The sequence below is a fragment of the Lactuca saligna genome, chromosome 4, assembly GCF_052625555.1.
Source record: "Lactuca saligna cultivar CGN05327 chromosome 4, ASM5262555v1, whole genome shotgun sequence".
Taxonomy (NCBI): Eukaryota; Viridiplantae; Streptophyta; class Magnoliopsida; order Asterales; family Asteraceae; genus Lactuca; species Lactuca saligna.
The window spans coordinates 157,045,269-157,052,752 of record NC_136420.1 but is presented as its reverse complement, the minus strand read 5'-3'; positions in this window follow the sequence as shown (position 1 = coordinate 157,052,752).

Sequence of the window (7,484 nt, the reverse complement as noted above, 5' to 3'; positions counted from 1 at the left end):
CCCCTCAAGTGTATCCGCATCCGAAACAGAAACTATCTCACTCTCACCACAACCATCCTCACCCACAAGTATCACCCCACCTTCTTCACCTACTTATAACATTCCAACCTCTACACCCACAAAAACTTCAACCACTACTCATACCATGGGAGATCACCATGGAGGAAATCCACCACCCGACCAAAACCCTTCACCAATGGGCAAGGCAAGAGGTTACTTAACAACCTCTTTGCATCACATATCCGACAGCCACCAAATTAGAGCTAAAATCTGAGCTCATCCACTTACTCCCAACCTTTAGAGGCCTGGAAAATGAAGATCCTCACAAGTTACTCAGTGAGTTCAATGTTGTATGTGTGGGCATGAAACTAAACAATGTCACGGAGGATCAAATCAAGCTTAGGGCATTCCCCTTCGCGGTGCAAGATGCATCAAAAGATTGGCTTTATGACCTCCTACCAGGGACGATTACTGCTTGGGTAGATCTTGCATGATTGTTTTTGGATAAATACTTTCCTGATATGAAAACTTCAGCCCTACGGATGGAAATCAATGGAATCAAGAAGCATAAGAGATAGGCTTTTCACACATATTGGGACAGATTCAAGAAACTTTATGCCCGTGGTGCAAAACACGGAATCACCGAATACCAGCTTCTCCAATATTTCATTGAAGGAATGACCCCAATGGAAAGAAGGCTTCTTAATGCTTCAAGTGGTGGATCCTTACCTGACAAAACTCCAACTGAAATCCACAACCTAATCAAGAACATGGCTGAAGATTCTAAGCATTCAAGCCATGATGAAGAATGGTATACGGATGCACCCCGAAGTGTAAAAGAAGTCCAAACTCCTCAAATTGAAGCTCAATTGTTTGAACTTACAAAAGTGGTTATGATGTTAGCTAAAGACAAAGGTGTGCATCCCACACCCCGTCCTTACGGTATTTGAACTCAAGTAGGGCATCCAACCGACATGTACCATCAACTTCAAGAGGAGGATTACGAAGAAGCAAATACCTTGGGAGGGTATTCCGGGTAAAATAAAAAAAGGATATGAGCAGCCACAGGGTCATTAAAGATGGAATAACAATCAAGGTTGGGGAGGAAATCAACGTGGAGGTTATCAACAAAGACCACCATTCCCTCAACATCAACAAAGGCCGCCTTTTCAACCTCAAAATTTCCAGCCTAGGCCATCACAACAAACCACCTCCAAAAATGGGTTTATCAAGTACGTCATTGAAGGATATTGTTAAAATCCTTGCCACTAGCACTCAAAGCTTCCAACAAGAAACCAAGGCTAGAATAAAAATTTTGGAGCAACAAGTGTCACAACTTGTTCAATCCATGAGTAGAATGGAATCACAAGGCAAGCTACCATTCTAAACTGAGAAGAACCTGAAACATAATGCATATGCCATTACTTTGAGAGGAGGAAAAAGCTATGAAGGTTCACGGATTCCGGACGAAGAAGAGGAAGAAAAGGAGACTGAGTTAGAAGAAACTGTCAAAGCAGAGGAAAGGAAAATACTTCAAAGCTAAAGAAATCAATATATACCGAAGTGAAAGTAACTCTAGCACCATTTCCTTCAAGATTAACAAGCACAAAAAGAGAACGAGAAGATGATGAGATCATGACAATGTTCTGAAAGGTTGAAATTAACATTCCCTTTTTAAATGTTATTACACAAATTCCTAGATATGCCAAGTTCCTTAAGGAACTTTGCACATCTAAGAAAAAGATTAAAGGAAATCAAATGGTAAAAGTTGGGGAAAATGTTTCAGCTGTGTTACAAAAACTACTACCAAAGAAATGCAAGAATCTGAGTGTATTCATGATTCCTTGTAAATGGGGTAACCTTTTTATGCCACGTGCCATGCTTGATCTTGGAGCATCAATTAATGTTCTACCTTATTCAAGATATAAAACAATGGGAGTTGGACCTTTGACAAAAATAGGAGTCGTAATTTAACTTGAAGATCGATCTTTAGTACTCCCAAAAGATATATTGGAGGACGTAGTAGTGCAAGTTAATGAACTTGTATTTCCCGCTGATTTTTATGTGTTTGATATGGGAGATGACAATCAAACCTCAAGTTCTATACTATTAGGTAGACCATTTTTAAAAACAGCAAAAACAAAAATTGATGTCTACAATGGTACATTGTCTATGGAATTTGATGGGGAGGTCATCAACTTCAATATCTATGAAGTAGTGCGATATCCAAGTGATGTTTATTGTGTAAATTTTGTTGATATGATCCAACCCTCAAGTAAAAAACGTTTAAAATTGTCTAACAATGAATCTCTAGAGTTCCTTTTATCACGCAAACTAGATAGGAACAAAGCTAAAGAACTTGCAAAGGAGTTTGATATAAATAACGAGGTGCTTGAGATTTTAAAGTTTATTGATGACAAGAAGCAAATGAGGATTGATAAAATGAAATCCAAGCCACCTACAGCCAAAGACAAACTCCTTTCATCGGTGGGACAAGCACAAGATTCGGGATCAAAAACTCCACTAGGCCCTTTAAAGAATATACATATCGAGAAGGAGAGCACCCAACCAGTCATCAACTCAAATAAACTATCAAAGAAGGAAGAGAAGGAGTTGATAAACCTGCTGAATAAATACCAAAAAAGGACTAAGTGGACAATCTCCGATATTAAGGGTTTAAGTCTTTTTTGGTTTGTGCACAAAAAGAAAGCCAAATGAAGGTTGAATGTTCCATTGAAGGAGGGGGCGAGAAGGTTGATGTGTTGGAAAGGCCCACATGCTTAGAATGAAGCACACTCAGGGGCTAAGTCGAGCCAACAACTTAAAACACGGGCGGCTAACCGGGAGGCAACCTGGGGGTATTTCCGTCTTTTCCTTCAAAACATTTTTGATTCTTTGAAGTTTTTAGTTTTTAATGTTCCAAATGTGTCACAACGTGTTTTTAAACCTTAAAAATGAATCTCGAGGTGAAAAATCATTTTTCTGAACGATTTGGGATTTCGGGGTTCAAAATTTGGTATTTTCATGAAGAAGCGAGCACGGGTCGTGCCCATTTTGGCTTGAAATCAACACGGGCTGTGTTAAAAGTCCAATGCCATTTTCAGCCTTTTTTGCTGAACACGGGCCATGTCAGTTTACTGCAAATCAACACGGTCCGTGTTCACGCAACAAAAAAAGATTGAACTTAGTGTCAAATATGGTTTTTATCACCCCATTCACCCATAACTCACCCTCAAAACAATTTCTCTCTTCCAAGAACCCCTAGGTCCGAAACTTTCACAATTTGTTTTTTGCTTTTGGGCTTCATACTTCATGTAGGCAAGCTTGGGGAGGTTGAAGAGGAGGTTCTCACCACTAACTGCAATGCTCCAAGAACGATTCGGTAAATTCTTTCCATCTCTTTAACCGTCCATATTTTGCTTAAAATTCAATTTGTATGCACTTGTGACTGTTTTGGACTCTTACCCAACCAGGTACCATCGACCTCCTCCTCTTGCTCAATAGGTTATTCCACCATCTCCAAGCATCGGGAACAATGCTTATGTTTAAGCTTGGGGAGGGGTATAGTTGTATATTAGGCTCATCCTCATGCATTTTCATGTTTATATTCATTAAAAAAACTCAAAAAGATTTAACCCTCTTATTTTCATATTTTTTTCTCTTGCATCTTGCATTTTAAAATCTGTAAAACCCAAAAATATTTTTTCCTCTTTGTTCTAGTTTTAAAGTTTTTGCATCCCATTTTCATGCATTTATAAAAAAATAAAAATAAAAATAAAATAAAATAAAATAAATAAATTTAATACGAGATGAAGACAATCTTTACATACAATAGCTCCATGAAGTAGATCAAAATGAAAAAAAAAAATACGAAGCAACCAGATAGTTACCGGAAGTGTAGAATCAGCTATCATGACTAGGGGACCCAAACACTGTAATCCAAGACCCCAACCTTAGATTATAAAAAATGGCATACTGAAATGTTTTTGTGGGCGATAATAACAGCTTTAGGATGATTTGCTTCTAAATGTTTAAAAAGAATCTTTATCGACAACTCTGGATCCACACAGTCAACAAAGAAGAACAGGTACAACTTTCATATCCAATACCCAAATCAAAATTTTCAAGTACTCAAACGAAGAAATTTTCAGAAATTCAAAATTTGATTAAAGAACACAAGCTCAAAACGAAGATACAAATCCAAGTTCAATCAAAATCAAAAGCCATCTCAAAGTCAAATCTGGCGAATGAAGAACTGTGTGATATGATGCTTGTGGCTCTCGAAAAAGCGAAAGCATAGGAGCTGTCCCCCTTCGGGTGGGCTCACTGTTTCAATGAAAACCGATTCGCCGTGACGGGTTCTTAAGGATGCGTCGATTCTAATTCTTGACCATCTAGTCTTAAGGACATGAGATCCTGAACTGTGTTATTTTTGCTTGCAAAAGCTAATTAAGGTATGAAGTTTAAATAAATCTATGGTTGGATTATTGGCTTACACCGTTTCGTGGTCTTCCTCACTTTGGTAGTCTGTGATATGTGGAAGGTAGCAGGATGGTCACCTAGGTATTCATGATTAGAGCCCCATTAATGTAAAGTCTGATCATATATATATATATATATATATATATATATATATATATATATATATATATATATATATATATATATAATAGATAAATTACTAGTGTTCTTAATGTTTTTTCTTTGGTTCATTTTGTTTCTTAGGTATCTTTTGTACGTGTGTTTCATTTTCATAGTTTTCATTGCATGTATTAATTCTTAGCTTTTAGGATCCATCTGTCCCTTTTCCTCTATGTATTTTTTTTTTGCTATCTAGAGATCATTCTGTTCATCCCATTCTTGCTCTTTCTTGAGGACAAGAAAGGTTTAAGCTTGGGGAGATTTGTTAGGTGAATTTTGTGCACCCTTTTGCACACCTTTTGGTCCCTTTTTATGCATCTATTTAGCATAGTTGTTCTTCATTTTTCTTGCATTTCATCATATTCAAGGTAGTATCTACAACAACCTTATTTGCACACTTTCACGTTCTTTTCAGGTAAATCGGAGGTTGGAACGTGCTTTGGGAAGTGTTGGGAAGCATTGGTGAGGATTTCTGGATGATTGGACAAAGAACGGAAAAGTTGAAAAAATGAAGTTTGGATTCGAAGTCAGAGGAGTACACGGATCTTGTTAGTTTTACTCTACAAAGTGGGGATGGGGCGTGTTTGACCAGAAAAGAAAATGTTGACCTTGCTTAACACGACCAGTGTCAGTTTAGCCCATTTTCACATGGGCCGTGTTAGCCCAACTGAGCAACTTTTAGCATTGTACTTTAGAATGAGAATCGTGGATTGAAGGCCATTTTTCCACTCAACACGACCCGTGTTGATTTACTCTATTTTGACACTGGCCGTGTTCGACCCTAAAACCAACTTTCGAAAGTTTTTCCTATTTTTCATATCAAGGGAGTTGGGTCATTTTTACACACACACACACACACATGATATCAAAGCACTATCGGTGAGAGGATTTTGAAGGTTTTTGCAAGGATTTGATTTTTTGTCATTTGGAAACATTATTTCTCTTATATGTAAGTTGTAATGGCATACTATTTCCATCTTTTGACTTGTGATTTTGTTCTAGCCATGTATGGTTAGAACCCTAGTTTCTCCAACTTCATGTTTTGACTTTTTGGTTGTGATTTTAATAATATCACCTGATGTTTGCCTTTAATTTCTATCTAGTGAATTTGATTTTACTTTAATCAAATGTTTGATTCTAATTGTGATTCTTATTGGCCATTTGAATTAGGGTTAGGTCATTCAAGTTATCTAATTGCAGAATTCGTAATTGTTTTGTGAATTGGACTAAGTAACAAGCACTAAATTGATTTCCACTGAATGAATTTAGTGTAAATCGTATTCACACACTCTTACACTCCCAAGTTTGTGAGGAGTATTGGGTGTTGTTGGTAACATTCACATAAAGTTTAATGCAATCTTTTGATCTAATTCTAAGAGCTTGTTTAGATTAGATTAATAAGGTTTAAATTAATCAAAGAGCTTGTTTTGTTAATTAATGTGGTGAATGGGAAGTGTTAGAGCTTGTTAACACTTTCAAGTACCAATTTAGATAGAATTGAACAAATATCTTGTCGTCATTGAATCGCATTGCTAAGTTGTCATACACAGAGTTGGAGTCCTTACAAATTATAAATTTATTTCACTTTTTTAGCTGATTACTTGTGTCTTTAATTGTTTTTTTTAATGTTTGCATTCAAAACTCCCCCTATTACATTTGGTGACTAATGTATCTTGCATAAAGAGGTAAAGACTAATTGTCACATGTCTCTGTGGATCGAGCTTGCTTGCCTTGTTCTACTCTTTCAGTGCAATATAGTAGTGTTCTTTTGAAGTATATCATACCCCTTTGTTTTTTGGGTTTGACACGCCTAACACCTATGTCATAGATACCCAAGAAAAGAGTAAGGCGATTGTACACGATGTACCGATCGTATGGGAGTACCCGGACTTGTTCCCAGAGGATTTTCCTGGGGTACCTCCAGAGAGACAGGTAGAGTTCGAGATTGACCTAGTTCCTGGTGCAGCTCCAATAGCCAAGGCACCATATCGGTTGGCTCCTCCCAAGATACATGAGGTTTCTACACAGCTGCAGGAGCTGTTAACCAAGGGATTTATCAGGCCAAGCAGTTCGCCATGGGGAGCCCCGATCTTGTTTGTGAAGAATAAGGATGGGTCACATCGAATTTGTATAGACTACCAAGAGCTGAATACGGTAATGGTGAAGAACCGTTATCTCCTCCCGATGATTGATGACTTATTTGACCATATTCAGGGTGTATCTTGGTTCTCCAAGATTGATCTTCGATCAGGCTACCACCAGATGCGATTCAGGGACGATGATGTGCAGAAGATAGCCTTTCGGACTCGCTATGGTCACTATGAGTTCGTGGTGATGCCGTTTGGGCTCACCAATGCTTCTTCCGCATTCATGGATCTCATGAACAGCGTGTGTAGACCGATGCTGGATCGGTTTGTGATAGTTTTTATCGATGACATCTTGATGTATTCTTAGAGTCAGGAGCAGCACGAGGAGCACCTGAGGGATGTGTTGGAGACACTGAGGAGGGAGAAAATTTTCACAAAGTTCTCCATCTGAGATTCAGAGTTTTCTTGGTCTGGTAGGTTATTATTGGAGATTCATCCAGGATTTCTCCAAGATTGTTGTTCCACTGACCCGAATGACCAAGAAGTCAGTGACATTCCGCTGGGGGCCTGAGCAGCAGGCGATTTTCGATACTTTGAGGCAAAAGTTGTGCGAGGCACGGATATTGACTCTGCTAGAGGCCATTGAGGATTTCATAGTGTATTGTGACGCATCTATCTTGGGATTATGTGTAGTATTGATGTAGAGAGGGCGCGTCATCGCTTATGCCTCAAGGCAGCTGAAGCCTTATGAGGCGA